The sequence below is a fragment of the Suricata suricatta genome, chromosome 3 (assembly GCF_006229205.1).
Source record: "Suricata suricatta isolate VVHF042 chromosome 3, meerkat_22Aug2017_6uvM2_HiC, whole genome shotgun sequence".
In the NCBI taxonomy this organism is placed as follows: Eukaryota; Metazoa; Chordata; class Mammalia; order Carnivora; family Herpestidae; genus Suricata; species Suricata suricatta.
Genome location: NC_043702.1, coordinates 48416133 through 48437778, shown reverse-complemented (window position 1 = coordinate 48437778; position 21646 = coordinate 48416133). Strand labels below are relative to the sequence as shown.

Sequence of the window (21646 nt, the reverse complement as noted above, 5' to 3'; positions counted from 1 at the left end):
GGAGAAGAATATTCCAGGCAGAGGGAATAGCAAGAACAAAGGCAGGAGTTTGCCTGGTGTGTTTGAGGGACAGCATAAGGGAAGGTTGAGTTGGGTGAGCAAGAGGAAGAAAACTAGGAGAATAGATCAGAGGGGGGCCCAGATCACAGGGTCTTCTAGACTTTAATAAAGATTATGGCTTTTACTCTTTGTGGTAGGCAGAATAATGGCCCCAAAAGATGTCAGTGTCCCCATCCCCAGAATATCTGAAGATGTTACATTACCTGGCAAGAGGAACTATACAGATAGGATTCAGGGTGTGGCCCTTGACGACAGGTACATGAAAAGATGCTCCCCATCACTAATGAGAGATGCAGATCAAAACCACAGTGAGATATAATCTTACACCTGTTAGAGTAACTATTATAAAAACCAGAAATAAGGGGCACCTGGGTGGCTTAGTTAGGTGTCTGACTCGGTTTTGGCTCAGGTTATGATCTTACGGTTCATGAGCTCAAGCCTCGCATGGGGCTCAGGCTATCTGTGCTGACAGCTTGGGGCCTGCTTGGGATTCTCTCTCCCTCTCTGCCCTTCCCTTGCTCATGCATGTGTGGGTTCTGTGTCTCAAAATAAACATTAAACACACACACGAGATAATAAGTTGGCTAGGATGTGGAGAAAAGGGAATCCTCGTGCACTGTTGGTGGGAATATAAATAGGCACAACCACTATGGAAAACAGTATGGAAGTTCCTCAAAAAATTAAAAATAGAACTACTGCATGAGCCAGTAATTCCACTTTCGAGTATTTGTCCAAAGAAAACAAAAACACTAATTCAAAAAGACTTCTGCACTCCCAAGTTCATTGCAGCATAATTTACAATAGCCAAAGTAGGGAAACAACCTAAATGTCCACCAGTGGAGAATGGATGGAGAAAATGTAGTATATTTATACACAATGAAATCACTCAGCTGTGAAAGAATGAAATCTTGTCATCTGCAACAATACAGATGGACCTTGAAGGCATGCTTGGTGAAATAAGGCAGAGAGAGATAAATACCATATGATCTCATTTACATTGGGAATCTAAGCAAACAAGGACCACAGAAGAACAATAAAATCTCTCGTAGATAACAGAGAAGAGGTTGATGGTTGCCGGAGGGAAGATGTGTGGGTGGGGAGGGCAAAACGAGTGAAAGGAGTCAAAAGGTACAAACTTTCAGTTATAAGTCATGGGACTTAGTAATGTACAATATTGTACTTATAGTTAATAATGCTATAATATGTGCTTGGCAGTTACTGAAAGTAGATCTTAAAGTTCTTATCAAAAGAAAAAAATATTTTGTAACCATATATGATGACAAAATTTAACTTACTGTGGTGATGATTTCAGCATACAAATAATGAATCATATTGTACACCTGAGACTTATATATGTTAATAGCACCTTTTTAAAAAGCCAGAAAACAAAAGGGTATGGATCTCCAGGTGGGAAGAGTACGTCTGATAATTCAGTGGGCCTACTCTAGTCATATTAGTCCTTAAACTCAAAGGAGGCCCTCCTCCCCATAAAGCACAGTGTCCAGAATCTGAGAAGCCCTCAGCTGACAGCCGATAGGGAAGTGGAGACCATTGTACAGGCAAGAAACCAAATTCTGGCAACAACCTCAGGGAGCAAGGAAACAGTCTCCTTAGAGCCTCCAAAAAGAGGCACGTCCTTGCTGACTTCTTGCCTTTTGCCTCGTGAGACCTAAGCAGAGACTGACTCACCCCAGCTCACTGGACTTCAGACCTCCGGGAACTGTAAGATAATACATTTTGCCCCATTTATTGGATACTTTTTAGCAGAGGAGTATAATGATATAATTTGTGTCCTTTTTTTATATAAATTTATGTGCTCGCTTGATGACACAGGTGGTTTTACAATTAATCTCACCAAGGGTAATCACCTTTCACCTTTAGTACCTGAAAGCCACATAATTTATACCTTTGACACTATTTTGATAGTTTGAAAAGGCTTTTACACTTTCTGAATTTCAGCATTAATATGTTTCTTTTCCAGGAAATTCAGATTAATATGATCTGAAACAGTTAAGGGAATTTAAAATTACTTCATTCATTTAGGGAAAAATGATACCTATCATCTGTAGCCAAGCCAACCTGAATTATATCTGAAGTTAATTTTAAACTTCTATTTCCTTTTCTCCTGCTTTTTTTTTTTTTTTGCATTTTCTCCTCACAAACTAAATCCTTGTTAACACCAAAGTACTAAGGATTAAGTGAAGAATAAAAAGATACTAAAATTGTCTTTAAGCTCCCGTTTCAATGTTTCTTAACATTTGGGTATATTTTCCACAGCATTCCATTTTGGCTCTCTCCAGCAGAAGCAGCTCAGAAGTTCAGCGAATCAGTCCTCAGTAAATAACTATTTGTCTTCTAAATTTGCATAGGATAGTAGTTCAGTAAAACCGAGCTCCATTCCAGGTAATACATTTCAGCTTGGGACCACAGAGCTCCTCCAATCAGCTGAGATAAGTTGTAGCAGTAGGAAAACCTCTGGGCCAACATGCAGAAAGGCTAAAAATGGGACTTAGTAATAGAAGGCTCTTAAAGAGAGGTTTCCTCAAAATTGTCTGTCCTCAGAGTCTAGTATGTACACTGATGGAAGCTAATCCTCTGTGGTGCTTCTGTGTTTCAAAAGAAATTGACCAACTCTGTGCACTAGAAGGCCACTAGCTTAAAAAAAAATACCATAAGTTAAGTGAGGTGGCTTGGTGTTGGTTAGGAGTCTGACTCTTGGGTTTTGCTCCAGGTCATGGTCTCAGGGTCCTTGAGTTGGAGGCCTGTGTCGGGGGCTCTGCGCTGACAGCAGAGCCTGCTTGGGATTCTCTCTCCCTCTCTGCCCCTCCCTCCCCACATCTCTCTCGTAAATAAACAAAAACTTAAAAATAGCTTATGTGATATAACTATACTATATAAGTATTCTTAGGGAGAAATTGAGACATTCCCATGTCTCTGGAGAGAAGAGTTTAATTCTCTTTTTGTGTGTGGTAAAATGCTGGGCACAACGTATGCGCTGCTTCGACAATTCTTTCTAAACTAAAAAAGATGAAGTCACTTTACCTAAGATTAAATTCACTTAGGCATTGTAAATTACACCAACCATCAAGGTAATTGGCTCTCGAAGGGTCAATAAAGCCTGTTCACTTTAACATAATGCAGATTCTCACAGCACCAAGTTCCTATTCCCCCATGAAACCCCAATCCCAATGTAACATTGTCAGATTTAAGTTAAACCTTTTAAAATATTAATGATTAATGTGATTAATTTAGGAAAGAAAATTAGCACTATAGGATTTGAAATATTCATGATTAATATTATGATTAATTTAGGAAAGAAAAGCTGATACTACGTAATGCTGACACCAAGGAGACTGAGGGCTGGTAAAACTTAATGCAAACTTACTCTTAATGAGTTAAGAGGCTTTACTCTGGGACCTTGTTGGGCGACTCGATCTATTGTGGTGATTCAAGTCAGACCTTGTTCGGTCTACAAGACTTTATACACCTGAAATTAATATAACACTGTATGTTAACTAAGTGGAGTAAAAATTTTAAAAACCATGCAAGTAGGCTGCCCATCTTATTTAGTGTTAGGGATGCCATGTTAGTTAACATATAGTGCCACGATCAAGTACTTGTACCAAAGTAATCTAGGTCAACCTATTTCTTTACTGTTTTTATTTATTTTTGAGAGAGAGAATGAGTGGAAGGGGGGGGGGGGAGGAGACAGAATCTGAAGCAGGCTCCAGGCCCTTAACTGTCAGCACAGGGCCCAACGCAGGGCTTAAACTCACAAACTGAGATCATGACCTGAGCTGAGGTCAGATGCTCAACCAACTGAACTACCCAGGTGTCTCTAGGTCAAACTATTCTGATTACTGCTTTGGCTTTTCTACCCATCATGGCAACCATGTCAGCTTTGTCTTTGGAAATTAAAGTGTTGCAGCTTGTTCCCGAGCACTCTGCCCTATTGAGTTCGAGGAGCCCAGTTCAATGCAGCATCTTCTCCTGTCTTTTCCTGACTCACAGCAGCCACCATGGAGCTTTGAGGATCCTGGGACTCCCCTTGTGAATGTATGCTGCACAGCCTTGTAAAAGGAGTGTTCTTTCAATTCTTGTAAGGGATATAGTTGGGGGTAGATGAACAAGTCTTATATGCTAAACTTACTCTAGCATTCCAGTCTACCTAAGCCTTGGATAGCTTCCTCTTCCAATTCCCAAAAGTATTGTGTGGGGACCAATGGGAGTTGCTGAGAGCCTTTCTGGGTGTCCATGAGCTCAAAGTTTTTTTCATAATACTAGGACATTGCCTTTTCTATTCTTCCGTGAGCGTACAGTGAAGTTTATTAGAGGCTCCATGACATTTGGTGATAATATTTCTATGATGGCTAATGGAATATGGGGTTGTGCATTCTTGTGTTTTAATTTTTTAGGGGGATGTTATCAGTAATTTCTAAGAGTGTAAAGGGGTCCCGAGACTAAAATGTATGAGAACCAAAGCCTTATAATATCTCAAGGAAGCTCTCATTTCAACTTCATTTACTGTGAACTACCTTTGATTTTATAGATTTTTCTCAATTACTTTTGTATTTTTAATTTCACTGATTTATGCCACAATGTTTATTATTTCATTATTTTTGTTTGCTTTAGGTTTAATTTGTTCTTTTTCTGGTTTCTTCTTTTTTAAAAAAAAAATATTTTTAAGTAATCTCTACACCCAATGTGGGACTTGAACTTACAAGAGTTCAAGAGTCACATGCGCTCCACCAACTAAGCCAGCTAGGCACCCCTCTTTTGCTGGTGTCTAAGGTAAAGCTTAAATTATTGACTTTAAATCTTTGTTCTTTTTTAATATAGGCACTTGATGTTATACATTTTTCCTTAAGCACTGCTTTAACTGTATTATACAAATTTTGATATATTGCATTATAGGTTTCATTTAGTTTAAATTTTTATCCCTTGCAACTTTTTCTTTGACCTATGGGTTATTTAGATATGTATTGTTTACTTTTCATGTATTTGGGAATTCTTTTCTCATATCTTTCTATTATGATTTCTGTTATGATCTGAGAAAGTACTTTTATGATTTGTATTGTTTTTTTTAATTTTTAAAAAAATTCTTTGTTTTATTTATTTTTGAGAGAGAGACAGAGAGAGACAGAGAGAGAGAGACAGAGACAGAGAGAGAGAGAGACAGCATGAGCAGGGGATGGACAGAGAGAGAGGGAGACAGAATCTGTTAGCACAGAGCCCGACACAGGGCTCAAACTCACGAACCATGAGATTATGACCTGAGCTCAAGTTGGGTGCTTAACCAACTGAGCCACCCAGGTGATTTCTATTGTTTTAAATTCAATGAGATTTGTTTTATTTTTTTGAATATGGTCTATCTTGTTGCATGTTCTGTATACACTATATACAGAGGTATACGGTAATTGGGAATTGGTCACATATTAGACTACTTCAGAATAGAAATGGCACGTGAATTGGTAGTACATCACAAGGAATTCCAATTCTTTACTTTACATCCATATCCCTTGCAATGTGACATTGCAGTTCCTTGCATCACAAAGCAGAGTGGCTTAGTGAGTTGGTTTGGCCAGTAGAATCAGTGGAAATGATAGCTGCAAGTCCCAAAGTTAAGCCTGAAGAACTCTTGCTTTCTTCTCACTCTTGCTCTCTTCTCACTCTCTTGGAACCCCACTGTCACCATAAAAGCAAGCCTGCACCTAATGGAGGATGAGAGAGTAGGTAGAAGAAAGCCAAGTCATCTCAAGGATTTTGAATCAACCCCCTGGCTTAGATCAGCAGAAGTTCCTGCCTGACCCACAGCTGACTGCAGAGGTCTGAGTGAGGCTAGCCCAGACCAGGACCGCCTATCTGACTTACAAGAAACAATAAATAGTTGTTATTTTAAGATTCTAAGTTTTGGGATAGCTTATTAAGCAGCATTCTTGATAATAGTTGGCAATTGATGACACACCAAGCCTCAATTTAGTTACTCAAAGTAAGTTTACATGAAAACAAAGACACTAAAAAAAAAAAATTACAGTCTTTCAGGTAATTCAAGATATCACAGATTTTGTGGTGACCAATGGTCCTCTTTCCTCCCAAAGGCACATCTCTCCCTCATCCTACCTTTGATTACCTACCTTCATAAAAGAGGCATCCTATTCAGTAATGCTTCTAATAATAATAAATGGTCCCCAAACAGAGACAAATGAAGGACAGTTTAGTATTTAAGTATGTGGCCTTTAGGGGAAGATTCTTCCACCCACAAGCTGTAAGATCTTGGGAGATGTGTATCATCTGGGAATGTTGAAATAATTAATATAAGGGTGCCAGGCTGGTTCAGCTGGCTAAGTGACTGACTCTTACTGGGCTTAGGTCATGATCCCACTGTAGCAGGATAGAGCCCAGCGTTGGGTTCTGCACTGGGCATGGAGCCTGCTTGGGATTCTTTCTCCCACTCCCTGGCTTGTGCTTTCTCTTGCTCTCTCAAAATAAACTTAAGAAAAATAAATAAATGAATTAATGTATGTAAAGTGCTTAAGAGAGTGCATAGTACATAGTAAATATTATATAAATCAATGTTAAGCTCTTAGTAGTAAGTGCAGACTTCTTATTGGTGGAAAATGATAAAGCTTCTATATTTTTAAAAAATTATAAAGAGGTCAGTGTTCAAGAAATAATTTCATTAGTGAGTTGGATAAATCTTAACGTGCTTGAAATATTTTATTCGTTTTCTAATCACTGCACTCAAAATGCCATTTAGACTTACTTGCTGGTAGAGAGTGGCGAGCAGGCAGGAGAGAAGTAATAGCTTCAGTAATTATAGTTATAGATTCGTTCAAGGAGCAAATGTCCATTTTGTTAAATGGCCTAAAACAACTTCTCTGAGTGATTTTAGAGCTATAGAAGTTTGAGACTGACAATTCTGTGATGGTACAAAAGAAATCTGAACCCATATAACTTTAAAAATGTCCTTGTACACTTATCATGATGAAATATAATACAATGAAATAAAATGATAAAAAAAATAAAAACATCCTTAAAGTTTTAGCTTTGGTTCTTTGCTGGGCATAATGCGAAGTATTTTACCAATCAGCTACAAGACCCTTTACATTCTGCTAAAGATAGTGATATTTGAATCACCTAAAATAGTTTTTATGTTAAGCTTGATACTGCTTTAACCTTAAAAAAAAAGTCTCTTTTCTAGAGCTGTTTTCCCACAGTGGGCAAAAATATTCTTCCAGGGATTAGAATGCAAAGGGTTAGAAGAAAATATAACTATATTATATAAGTATGCATGCCTATATTTGCCCTCTGGTCTTTTCAAAAAGCATTTGAAGTAGTTTCTAAAAATATATACTGTAAACGGGGGCCTGGGTAGCTTAGTAGATTAAGCAGCCAACTTTTGATTTTGGCTCAGGTCACAGTCTCATAGTTTGTGAGATGGAGCCCCGCCTTGGGCTCTGTGCTGACAGCCCAGAGCCTGCTAGGGATTCTCTCTCACTTTCTCTCTTTCTCTTGTTCATGGTCTCTCTGTCAAAAGTAAAATAAACATTAAAAAAATAAGAGTACATACCATATAATAGAATGAAAATCGTTTAAAGGGAACATCAGTTGAATAACATAAGCAGTTTCTTCTTTTATCTTTTTGGTTTTTCTGTTTAAGAATTATTTGCCAAGAATAGAAAATCAGCTGATATCATCAGATTAGTAATAAGGAGACTATATACTAGTTCTGAAAAGTGGCAGCTGACATTTTTGGAGGTTGAACTAGTTAAGCAAAGCAGAACTTTTAGGACTAAAATGTCACATGTAGATAGCAATATAGATATTATCTATCTCTATCCATCTGTATGCCTATATAATTTCCAGTTCACTCCACTCCACTGATTATTCTTTGGAGCAAATTAAATCAGAACAAAGTGTTGGGGGATTCTGTGACCTCTTTAAATGTAGCTTGTATAGAACTCTTCTCTGTAGGGTGTGTATTTCTAGTTAAAATGCTCAGTCATGTCTTCTAAATACAAAGTCCCCTTTGGGCAATACTGGACAGAAACTATAATTAATCTCATACTGCTTAGTAACAGAGGCAAAAAAGGCATTTAGTTAATTAGCATTGAGTTACAAAAAGGCTTTAATTTTATTCTTTCAATAAAAAGTATAAATGGTTTCACAATAAATAATATCTTAGAAAATTTTTAAATGAATATTTATATGATCTCACAGTTAAGAAATCAAAAGCAATGATGAACTCATAGGGAAGGAGAAGGTTGAAGTGGTTGCTTCCTAATCTGTTTAATGTGGCTGTGTTCTGAAGACGTGAAAGTCCATCTTGGAAGGAAGGATTTTGTAGATGTTGGAACCAGGGTCTAGGGTTCAAAGAAAGAAAGCACTTGATGAAAACAAACCTAAAAAAAATATATACAAGTAGACTTTAGTGATAACTCTAATGGCTCAGATATCCTACAGTAGCTCAGATTTAGAAACTTCTAGTCTGGATCACGATTCACAAGGTTGCAAGTGTTGTGGACTGATACGAGGTACAGAAGGGCCCAGGGCATCTGAATGAGATGGTCCCAGAGACGGGGCCAAAGCAGGGGAGCAGAAGCCTTACCAACCAGTTGGGATGTATGACTAATAAAGCTTAATTTGGAAATTTGAGAAGAATTTTATTTGGCAGAAATCTTGGTGTACTGGTCTGTCAAGAAAAGCAGTCATCCTGGAGTCCAAAATGCTTATCCTAAACAGCCGGTAAGAAGGTTTATAGTTTGAAAACATACAGGAACTGTGAAGAAAGTTTAATGCCATGGTTTGAGAGGAAAGAGAAGTGTCCAGAGGAATTTTAGGCAACTTTCTGTGTGATACGCTATGTATAAATTACCCTGTGCTGCACCTTTCAGGAAAACAATGGTAAATATGTGATTTTTTAAGGCTTCTGCAAAGCTTGCTTGCTTGCTTTCTTTTCTTTCCTTTTCTTTCTTTCCTTTCTCCCCGCCCCCCCCCCGCCTTTTTTTTGGTTGATAAGTAGAAATAAGCTTCAGGGAAGCCCACCTAGATTTAGAGTATGTGTATATCTCCTCTAACTTAGGGTTATCCCATGTTTCCTTTTAAAGAAATTTTTTCCTTAAATTTAGAGATAAGAATAAAATATTGATGTTTTAAAAAAGAGAGTAAATTATTATCTCTCCCACAGACACCTACTGTCTAATGCTCTACATCTAACTTTTTTATGAGCATGCTGTTTCTTACTGAAAAAAAGAGGTCACTTTTTACACAAACCAAATTCCTATTGTTTTCTGGACAACTAGTATCATAGCACTTTCCTGTTTTTAAAAATTGGAATTTATTTTGTTTACCCTTTGTTACTAGTATAACAAAATGCTTTCATGTAATGTTTTCATACCCTCATAATCTACAACTATAAATGGAACAGAGTTAGGGAAAAGGTCCCTGGCGTCTGTTAGAGGGACACGTTGTGGACCATTATAGCGAAACTCTAAGCAGCCAACTAAACTGTTTGAAATATGCAAGTGTCACGCAAAATCTTCATAGTTATTTGGTGACTGTAGTAAGGAGTATCTGTAATTTTTAAAGGCTACATAAAACTGATGCCAAAGTGAAGATCAAGCTAGATCTAAGCCCTAAAAATCCATAACACTCATAAATCTCCCTTTATATAACAAATGTTTTATTATTCCTCTTTTACTGTCTTAACATGGAATTCATAGATGCTTTAACCTACCCACACTCACAAACTTAGGAAAATAAGTATAGTCCCATAATTGTTATATGAGAAGAAAAATAAAACAAATAATGTGTCTAAATCTAGAACGTAAACCCATGAGCACAATTACACCAGAAGACATAATGACATCATGAGAGGCTTGCATGTATACATAGAAACACACCGAATGCGAAAGCTAACAATGCAGATTGTACTGTGCTGATTTGTTGAGGAAGCATAATTAGTGATGGTATGATTTTCCCGAATGGTAAGCAACTCTTGGTTAAGTTCTGAAAAAAAATACTTTTTTTCCTTGATCCTGTGGTACCATATATATGGTTGTTGCACAAAAAAATCCAAAAAATACTTTGTATTTACATTTAAAATGGAATTGTGGGGGAGAGCCTGGGTGGCGTCCGACTTCGCCCAGGTCATAATCTCATGGATCGTGGGTTCCAGCCCTGCATCAGGCTCTGGGCTCACAGCTCAGAGCTTAGAGCCTGCTTCGGATTCTGTCTCCCTCTCTCTCTGCCCCTCCCCCACTCTCGCTCTGTCTCTCTCTCAAAAATAAACGTTAAAAATAAATTTAAAAAATTAGGGGCGCTTGGGTGGCTCAGTCAGTTGAGCAACCAACTTCGGCTCAGGTCATGATCTTGCAGTTTGTGGGTTCCAGCCCCACTCAGGCTCTGTCTTCACAGCCAGCCCAGAGCCTGGAGCCTGTCTTAGGAGTCTGTGTCCCTCTCTCTCTCTCACCCTCCCCTGCTCATGGTGTCTCTCTCTTTCTCTCTCTCTCTCAAAAATAAAATATTACAACATTTTTTAATAAATAAATTTTTAAAAATGGAATTAGGTTCTAGACCCATATTAAAAATATATTTTTTTAAACAGGTTCTCACCTATACCAATCACATGGTTGCCATTTCCTGCTGGATTTGGATAGTCCTAGTCCTCATGTTGTAGTGTATCTGGTACATCTGACCCTCACCTGCTGAATGCTACTGGTGTCCCTGCCCATCATTTCGACAACCACCACTACCTACAACTAACTAACTGACATATCTCCTAACTACCCAATAACTACTGAAGAACAGTTTCATCTCTGTGAAAATGTTGCTCTAGCATTTTTTCTTGATCTTTAACTGTTCCAGAGTCGGTAGGAGGAGTATAAATACGTCTCAATTATTTGCACGTATGAAGCCCACAAACAGGCTCCTCTTGGCTGTTTTCACCTGCTAATTTTCTCTTTTAAACTGTATCATCTGCTAGGAACTTGCAGTCTTAAGATTTTTAGATAGTGCAGCCTCTGTATGTAATCAATTTTGGAAACTTCTTTTTTTTTTTTTTTAAGATTTTTTTTAAAGAAGTAATCTCTACACCCAATGTGGGGCTTGAACTCACAACCCCAAGATCAAAAGTCATATGCTTTACAGAGTGAGCCAGCCAGGTGCCCTCAATTTTAGATACTTCTGATAAAACCCAATCTCTTGGAAGTGTTTGTGAAAAGGGTTTATAGACCACTAATTATAAAACAAAATGTCAGTGTGGTAGGTGGAATAATGACACCCCAAAAAGTCCATGTCTGAGTCCCCTGAACCTCTGAATATGTCACCTTACTTGGCAAAAGAGACTTTCAATATTGATCAAATTAGGGATTATGATCATTCAGGATTATCTGGTTGACCCCAATGTGATCACAAAGGTACTAATAAGTGAAAGAGGTGGGAATGTGAGGGTCAGAGTCAGAGATTTGAAAATACTACACTGCTGGCTTTGAATCTGGACAAAGGGGCCATGAACCAAGAAATGCAAGGTGGCCTCTAATAGCTGGAATATGCAAGGAAAAGAATTATCCCCTGGAAATTCCAGAATAAATGCAGTCCTGCTGACACCTTGATTTTAGTCCAGTAAGACCCATTTTAGACTTCTAACCTCTGGAACTTAAGGTAATTTCAGGTTGCTTTAAGTCCTATACCCACTGACTGCACCTTTTCCTCAAAGTCACACAGTTGCATTCAGACCCACAGATGTCTTTAGTTGCTGACTTTTGTTTAATTGGACTCTCCCAAACTGAGCAGGCAAGCCAAATAAAATGGTAGCTGTGTTTTTTTCTTATAGAGCAGATACATGTAGGAACCAAAAATCTGGGCTACTCTTGTCTCGTTTCTTATAATAGCCATTAGGATACACTCAAGCATACTTTGAACAAAGTGACACAGTTTTCTTTTAGGTAGCCTTATTAACAATACTCAAATTATCTTCTTTAGGTCAGGGACTGCTTTATTCAACTTCGTATCTTCAGTCTCTCACAGAGAGCATAGCATAGAGTAGGTTTTGAATGAATGGGGATTATTTCTGACTTCAGAATGCTCATCAGAGCATTACTTGCCTTTTAGTATGTCAGCACATCACAAAATTTGTTCTCTGAAATAATTTAATGCACTTCTCTAGGTTTTAGAGAGAATGAATATAAAACTGATCAATTTGAACATTATGGTTTATTTACAGTCTTTAAATTGCTTGTCAGTCTTCTCACTTGATTTCTTATTCCTTTGACACTCTGCTTTTCTTCACTTTTCACTTTTCTCCGTGAAGAAATGACCCATTTTTAGGGATTCAAGCATTTCCTACTCATGGATGACTTTAACTCTTATCGGTCTTGTACTCATTCTCACTTAAGCTCCAACCTTCCTGCCAAACATTTATTTCCACAAGGGGGTCATACTGTTATCCTAAACTTCACATTTGGAAATGGAGCTCTATCATCTTTCCTTTGCAAATTAGTGTCTCCTACCAATTTCTTTCATTCCATTTCCACATTCTTCTAGGTCTGACACCTTGGTATTATTTGGGGGATTTTCCATTGTCTTTATTTTCAAAATTCAATCAGAGTCCTTTTGACTCTTGTCTAGAAATATGCTTTATATATACCCAATTATGTTCTATTCTTACTTCAACTGCTCTTATCTAGTCCTTGATAATTTCATGAATAGTTTAATATAATCTGCTTTAATTTTTTGTATATATTTTCAGTTTATTCTAGACTGAACGCTGAAAGACAGATCTTAAATTGTGACTTCTTTTTTTCCCTATGTTACTTGCCTAGTAAAGAAAACCTTGGGGGCTTTTGGGTGGCTCAGTTTGTTGAGTGTCCAATTTCAGCTCAGGTCATGATCCCAGAATTGTGGGATTGAGCCCTGCATCTCTCTTTCTTCCTCTGCTTCTCTCCCTGGCTCGTGCCTTCTATCTCTCTTTCAAAGAGGTATTTTAAAAAAGTAAAACATTGCATTGTTCTTAGCTTTTCAAGGTGATGCATTATCCACGAACTGCTGCTTCAGAATCACTAAAAGTGTTTGCTAAAGGTACTGATTGCTATGCATATCCCACATATACTGAATCAAATCTCTGGATGGGTTCTGCGAATCAGCATTGTTAGAAAGCAACAGACAATTCTGATGTACACTGACATGTGAGAACTATTGGAAAGGGTATTATTCAGCCAAACATTTAAAACCATGTCAAATATGTCGGTACCTTGTGTATTCCAGTTTTATTTCCCACTAGTCTTAGTAAAGCTCACTGCTTAGAAGCAGTCCCTCTGGGTATTCTGTGCTCAAAGTCTCAGAGTGCCTCATTCATTCAGAATGCCTGATGTTTCCTTTGCGTCCAGCTTTCAAGTCCTCCTTTTTAATGAAATCTTTCTATATTTTACTGATCACCTACCATATGTCAGGTATTTCATGAAATATTGTCCCTATCCATAAAGTCACCTGGCTCTAATTGTTTCCACTTTACAGGTGGGCTCATTGAGACTGAGTACTGCTTAAGCAGCTTGACCTAAGCTATAGACGTAGTAAAGCGTAGTTTAGTTTGATTCAAACCCAGGACTAACTCAAGCCCATGCTCCTCCCAGTGGTGGTTTTTAAGTTGGCTCTGCAGCTGCATGAATACAGCAGATCTGTCTTCATGTGTTTACACACTAGGCCTTTCCTACAAGGCGAGTGTTGGATACAGCTTACCCATTTTTGAAGCCCTTTGCACAATTTACATAAGGATAGTTAGGGCACTCTAATAGAATGCATTTGGTTATTATTTAATGGCTAAACATGTGTTGGCTTCTTGGAAGAAAGATCATAAGCTCCTTAGGAACTGAAAGCAATTTTTAAAAACCCATCCCACTTATTACCTAGTGTAGTAATACTTGCATTTAGGAGTTCACTAAATATCTGCTCAAATTAGATAAAATTGAGGACATTGAAAGACGTACTTCCATTGAGTAGGAGATACTAGTCCGAGAAAGTTAGAAATTGGGAATATCTGAGGGCAAGAACTACCAGTTTTAAAGTTCATTAGGTCATTTATAGAAGATGTGAACTTAATATGAACCGTTTTCATTGTTGTTATATGTTTACCATCAACTGGCTAGATTAGAAAACATTTTTCAGAATCTGTGTTCAATGTGAAATAAAGCACAAAATATTAATGGAAAAATGCTACTAGTAAGATAATAACTTAAAAACTACATTGAGATATAAAATCTTGGGATTTTATAGACCTAATATTATTAAATTTCTTCTATAAAATTTAAAACTTAAAAATATGTTAACACTTGTTTGTCTATTATAAAACATTCATATTACTACTTTACCATTCTGCCTAACCTGCAATTTATTTGTAAGTTAGCCCAGAAGAGCCCATGTTCTACATCACAAAAACACACTTAGTGCTAATGAATTGACTTCCTCCTTCACAAAACAACTCTATATGATTAATTAATTATTCTATTAAACTTTAGATTGGAGAGAAGCAATCAACGCAGTAAGTATTTTTGATCCATCGCGTACAGCGTAACTCTCAAGCCTCTTTGACGAAGCTCTATTTTCATGTTTTCAGTGAGGTTGTGGTACATAAGTATTAATAAGCATTGAATTCCTAATGGCACTGGCTGTCAAACCTGTGTGTATTAATGTGAATTAATGAGGTTTTTCTCTCCCAAGAGGAAAACAAGTTGTTGCAGGTTAAACAATGATGAGCAAAACACAGGCAAATGTCAGTTTGATAGAAAGCCTTCAATTTACAGGAGTGACCTTTAAAAGGGAATGCATAAATAATCTCAACATAATCATTTGATATAATATTTTGGGTGTACAGTTTAGATAGCAGTAAAGCATATTTATTTATTGATCTGGTTTTTAAAAATTGTGCCCTTTGGGAAATCACCTCAGTGCAGAATTAAGGCAAAATGACAGTGATGGCAACAAACATGAACAGCTAAAACAATCGTGGAATGAAAAATGGTTTTAAAAAAGTCACTCTTTTAATGACTTATTGTTGCAGAAAGTCAGGGATTTTTACTGCTTCCAAATTACACAGAGCAGGTAGAAACTAGTTGGTGTGAAAAAAAGATAACACTACAGGGCTACTCAACTAATGCATTACTTTTCCTTTTTGTAAATGTTTATTTTGAGGGTTTGGGAGGAACAGAGAGAGAGGGTGAGAGAGAATTCCAAGCAGACTGTGTTGACAGCGCAGAGCCTGACACAGGTCTTGACCCCACGAACCATGAGATCGTGGCCTGAGCTGAAATCAAGAGTCAGGTGCTTATCTGACTGAGCCACCCACATGCCCCTCAACCAGTACATTTTCTGTCTTAGTAATCCCCAGTTCCAAGTTTATCCAGGGCTTCCATTTTTTATGATTATTATTTTTTAAATGTTTATTTTTTGACCGAGAAAGAGACAGCGTGAGTGAGGGAGGGGCAGAGAGAGAGGGAGACATGAAATCTGAAGCAGTCTCCAGATTCAGAGCTGTTAGTACAGAGCCTGACACCAGGCCCAAACTCACAAACCAGGAGATCATGACCTGAGCCAAAGTCAGATGCTCAACCAACTGAGCCACCCAGGAGTCCCCAGAGCTTCCATTATTTAGAACCATGCCAAAGGACTTGGATCACAAATTATCTTCTATATCAGTAAAAATAACCCTTCTACCATTCAGACTGAGAAGTAGGGGTTACTGCCCCCAAAGAAAAGAAGGAGGATGTCTGTGCAGAGAAGACTCTGCCAAAAGGAAAGAAAGTCTGTTTCTAACAGCGTCAGAATTTGAGGGACAGAGGCAGTCAGACACAGATGTCCTTCTTCAGGTTGATAACGTCACAATACAGCCTAAAATAGACTGGTTTTTGTTCCCTTCTCCTCTGGAATATTGGAATGCCACCATTTAGGGTGGCTTATGTGTCACCATGGGGGGCAGTCATGTGGGAATGGTTGATGAAGGTGGCCAGAGAGAGAAGCCTGAGGCGGCCTCCCTGGCTCCCACAGTCCAGCTGTCTGGAAGGGATTCTGCTGGGAACTTGCCCAAAGTGGCTTCCTGAAGTGGGGGAAAGGCTAGACACCCCATGGGAGCTACCTCAGCCCCATGAGGACACCAATGCAGCAAGCAAGGCCAGATTGGGGTTCAGTCACTGTGGGTTGAATGGGGTGGAGGGTGGAGTCTCACCAGGCTATGACTGAGCAAGGAAAACATTGTGTATTCCTCAGTAGTACAATTTGGTATACTCAAGGATCACCCCAGCCATCCTACAGTGGAGATCAGCACGAGTATTACAGGCTATGTGGATGCGATGACCCCCCTGAATTCTTTTCAATACTCAGATGCCAGCTTTGGGGAAGAGAAAGGTGAAAAGACCATCCCTGATAGGGAGTTAAACTTTGAGTTGATTGAATTTTTTGTATCACAGAGTCTGTTTAAATTGCAGCTGTTAATTGAAAGTTTTGAGATAAATCTCTGTCCTCTCATTTTCTCCCAACAGGATGGAGTATTGAGAAAATATGAGTTATAGAAAATGAAGAAGTTAGACTTTCCTCTGCTCATTTCCTGGGGAGTATCAATTTGTGAATTTGCTAGGGAAACTACTGTACTCTTCCCTACTGCCTGTCCCTTCCACTCTTCAGCTGATATCCTGGCTTTCTTTCTCACTGAGAAAATGGAAGGAATCTGAAGAGAACTTCCACAAGTTTCCACCACTGCATTTTCTCACCTACCAACTTCTGTGACCACATACTCTATTTTCACTTCTGTACCTCGAGAGGAGTTGTTTGATCTTTTCTCCCAGGGCAAACACTTCTGCTAGGGCACTGGTCCCTACCCCTTCCTGTCCGTGACAATGCTTCTCACTTCTCTTTAGAGTCATCTGTTCCTTCTTTGCTATGAATTAGTCCATCATAAAAGAACATGCTATTCTTTCTGTCCTTAGTTGATAGCAAATTATCCTAGACTGGGTGGCTTATAAAACAAACATGTATTTCTCACAGTTTTGGAGCCTGGGAAACCCAAGATCAAGGTGCTGGCAGATCTGGTGTCTGGTGAGGCTTGTAGGTGGCCATCTTCTTGCTATGTCCTCACATGGCAGACACCAGAGGGAGACAGAGCAAGCTCTCACCGTCTTTTTTCTTTACAGCAAAACTTCTCAAATGCCTCCATTTTCTCTCTTCCAGTTCTTTTTAAACTCATTGCTATGTGTTTTCACCCCCAACATTCTGCTGAAACTGCTCTTATGAAGGTAAATAATGACTTCCATGTTGCTAGATGCAAAGGTTAATTCTCCATCTTTATCTGCTTTCGCCCACCAACAGCATTTGTCACAGCTGATCATTCCTTTTCCTCTTCCTCTTACCTCACTGACTGCTCTTTCTCAGTCTCTTTTGTTGGCACCTCCTCATCTTTCCAACTGCTCCATGTTGGGGGTGGTAAGGGCTCAGCCCTTGCATTTCTTCTCTTTTCTGTCCACACTTATTCCTTTTGTGATCACTTCCAGTCTCATGATTTTTAGTATCATTCCTATGCTGGTATTTTCCAATTCTTTGATCCAGCATGAGACTATCTTCTGAACTCCAAATTCCTGTAATAAATTGCCTGTTCATCAACTCCACTAGGGTATCTAATACACACTTCAAACCTAACATGTCCAAATGAAACCTCTACCTTGGTTGATGATAACTCCATCCTATGGTTGTTCAGGCCAAAGAGCAATGGAGTCATCCTTGATTTCTCCTTTTTTTCTCACAATCTGTATCAAACCCACTAGTAAATCCAAGAATCCTCTTCTTTCATATTATCTCTACTACCACCACTGCCATTTTTCACTATTTCCACCTTTGTATCCCTAGAGTCTATTCTTAACTTAATCAGAATGATGTTTTTGAGTATGAGGTCATGATACCCCTCTGCTCAAAACCCTCTAGAAGTAAAAGCTAAAGTTCTAACCCTGGTTTACAGGCTCCTATATAGTTTTACTCTTCCTTCTTCATCACCTCTTTACCTCACCTATTACTTTCCCCCTTGCTTACTCTGCTTAGCCACATTAGTCTCCTGTTTTTTAAAAACACTGGGCATGTCCTGATTTGAGGGATTTTGCATTTTCTATTCCTTCTGTATGGAAGACTCTAACTTTAATATCTGCATGACTCATACTCACATCCTACTTGTTTTTATTTCCCACATGTCACATTCTCAGTGGGGCTTTCTCTGACCGCCCTATTTAAAATTGCAGCCTCGACTCCCTGATCTGGCATTCTCTATCCTTTCTCTGGCTTTGTTGTTCTCCACAGCTTTTATGACTTTTTAATATCCTACGGAAGTTATTTATTTTATTTTTAATAGAGTTGTACTTTAATGTTATGTGAATATGTCTAAGAAGTAGTGGTTGGCTGTTTATAATTTGCTAAAGACAGAACATTCAATTCACAGCTAGACAAGGGCAGGATTGAGTACATTTAAAGGGAACTCTGTTATCTGGGACAGTGTGAAGAAACATAAAATTTGTTTCCTGGGCAGTTTATAAAGAGTAATCTCCAGGGGGTCTAAGGAATACCATTGGTTTGTAGAGATGTAAAACAAAAAGCGAGAGACCTAAAGCAGGAACTTGTGCTGTCCTCATTCTTTCTAGGTTAATTAAATTTATATTTACTGCAACTTTAAGTTTATTGTGCTGTTCTAGGAGAGAGAGAGATGAGTCCCAAAGAAGCCTATGCTCCATTTTATTAGTGATTCTATACTCTATCTAGACCAGGTCTGAGGAGGCAGTGAGGACTGCAGCTAAGACTTACCAAATGATTCTTAAAAATTATCCTGGCCAAGAATTACCTCAAACTGGCTGGAACGATGGAGAAGCTTGTTAAAAATGCACCTATCTTGGCTCTACCATAAGGCACTCTGAAACAGAAGGTTTGGGGGCCAGGTTGGTAATCTATAATTTTAACAAGTTGCTGTGGTGATTTATTTATTTGTTTGTTTGTTTATTTATTTATTTATTTATTTTGAGAGAGAGCATGGGAGCAGAGGAGGGTGAGAGAGAGAGGGCAAGGGGGCGGAGAGAGTTTCTAAGTAGGCTCCACACTATCAGCACTGAAGCCCCACATAGGGCTCAAACCCACGACTGTGAGATCGTGACTTGAGCAGAAACCAAGAGTTGGACGCTCAACCTACCAGAGATACCAGGAGCCCCTGCTGGGCTGATTCTGACACCGCTGTTTATTTACCTTCCTTTCTGTAACATCTTCCCATTGATTATTACTGTAAAACTACACTGCCAGCAGAAATCTGAAAGGAATGTCTAGAGAATTCTGTTTTTGTAGAACATTGAAGGACTTAGGGATCCAGATGGCATTCTTAATTCTTCTTTCTGTTGATGTTTGTTTGTTTGTTTGTTTTGTAAGGGGATGAGGAAACTTAATAGCTGAAGACATTGGTGCTGTCAGGAACCCAAATTTTGCTTTCTGTATCACTGTTTATAAAATCAACATGATGGAACCCTAGCAAGGGACTAAGTGTTTTCACAGACACCGAAAGAATGTGTTTGACTGAAAACTAACCCTTGATCAAAGTCAATATTTGAGATCGAGAGACAAATTCCCTGAGGTTAGGGTGAAACGATTCATTGTGTAGTTGAATAGCTGCATACTGGAGAGTATTTGTGAAATCAGACATTGGGCCTTTCATTTAAATTATTTGTAACAAATATGCATTATTTTCATAAGTAAAATGTTTAAACAAAGACACAGACAACTAAGAATATGGGTCCTGACTCACTGCATATCTAGTCAAGTGGGTCATTTCCAGAGATCTGAAATGTATCTAAATTAGATATCTAATTTATCTGAAATCTAAAGTTTGCACCCCAGGCAGGAGTGGCTCCTCTATCCGAGGCCTAGAAATTCGTTTAAACAGGCCATCCGTCAAGTTACTTCAGCCTAAAATATTCAATACACCAAGGTGCTGTCTTTTGGGGAAACATATCTTGAGCCCTCTCAGAGATGTTTCAGATGGCTTCCTATCCCATCCAACCAGCCATGAAGCACACTTCTTATCCCAGCTAACTAGCTGATTGACCTTTTAAAAAAATACATATATACTTTTAGCATTTATATTTGAGAGGGGGTGTGGGAGACAGATCATGAATGGGAGAAGGGCAGAGAGAGAGGGAGACACAGAATCTGAAGCAGGCTCCAGGCTCTGAGCTGTCAGCACAGAGCCTGATGTGGGGCTTGAACCCACCAACTGTGAGATCATGATCTGAGCCAAAGTCAGATGCTTAACCAACTGAGCCACCCAGGTACCCCTGATTGACCTTAACGAGTCACTCAGTTTCCTCCCTGGACTTCTGTTTGTTCATCTATGAAAGCACAGAAGTGGATTACATAACCTATATAAATCTCATGCCTTAAAAACAAATCTATGAAATTGAAATATGCATCTTTAAAATTAATTTTCAGCTCAGAGACACAGTGCATTTATGTTGCCAATTAATTTTTTTAATATAAATTTCATTAAAACAAGACTATTGGATATAAAACTTCTATTGTATTTATTTAAAGAGAATATATGATGTTGAGATAATTTTTATTTATTTATTTATTGCTGTAGGTTGTTAGCTTGTTGGTTTTGAATTTTCTATTTTGCTTTTGAGCACTAGTCAATTCTACATGTATCCTGTGTATTCCCATAAAATTAAACTAAGTGTATGTCACTTCTCATGTAGGAATGCATGAGCAAATAAACAGTATATAGCCACATATTTCAGTAGATTAAACTGAGCTGAAATTATCCTTCATGCTGGCACTGTAATAGGCTATTGATCTCAGATTGCATTTTTCTGTTTCTTTATAATTGAATTTTGTTCCCAAATGAAAGAGCATGTTCATTTTCGGATTGCGTTTTGTGAAATAAAAACTGCATCTGGGATCAGTTTTATCATGTGCTCAATGGAGGACTGAGTCTTTCATAAAATTAAGTATGGAACACAGTGAATATTAAGAAAAAAAGTATACCACCTTGTTAGAAGAGATTTTTTCCAGAAGCTAAATTTTAGATCTCAATTATTTAAACATTTCTGATTTAATTAAAAAATTAGACTATATGCAAAACTATAGAATTGCCCCCTATAAATGAGTACTTATGGAAGATCTGTTACTATTACATGAATTAACCCATCTTTAGGAAATAAAGGAAATAGGACAGAGGATTTGAAAATATAATAAAAGGATTTTTAAGTAGAAAACAGTTGTCTGCCAAAACTAGAGATGATTTTCCATCTTGGGCTAGACCTTACTTTGATTATTGAAATAGCATTTAACATGGAAATTTTAGGAAGCTAAGAAAGATCATTTAAAGACTTGCATTCTTGATCGAATGCAAGGCTCCCAATAATATTCAGATTTTAATCATGCTGCTGTCAGCCCTCTACTTGAAGTGAGAGTCTTCAACTATTAAAAAAGTCCTGGGTCCCCAAGATCTTAATTTACTCATGGGTGATTGTGTTATCTATGGGGTTACTACTGAAACAAAATGGGACATTTCTGATCCTTTTTCTTC

At 38.2% G+C, this 21646-nt stretch overlaps 1 long non-coding RNA gene across 1 annotated transcript; it reads right to left on the bottom strand.

Annotated features, from left to right (window-relative positions):
• Window positions 1-5574: 5574 nt before the first annotated feature.
• On the bottom strand, window positions 5575-19341 carry LOC115286448. Its single transcript, XR_003906069.1, has 3 exons — window positions 19262-19341; window positions 8279-8423; window positions 5575-5771 (listed from the first exon to the last, which is right to left on the bottom strand). It is a non-coding gene; the product is annotated as an uncharacterized LOC115286448 (long non-coding RNA).
• Between the last annotated feature and the right edge of the window lie 2305 nt (window positions 19342-21646).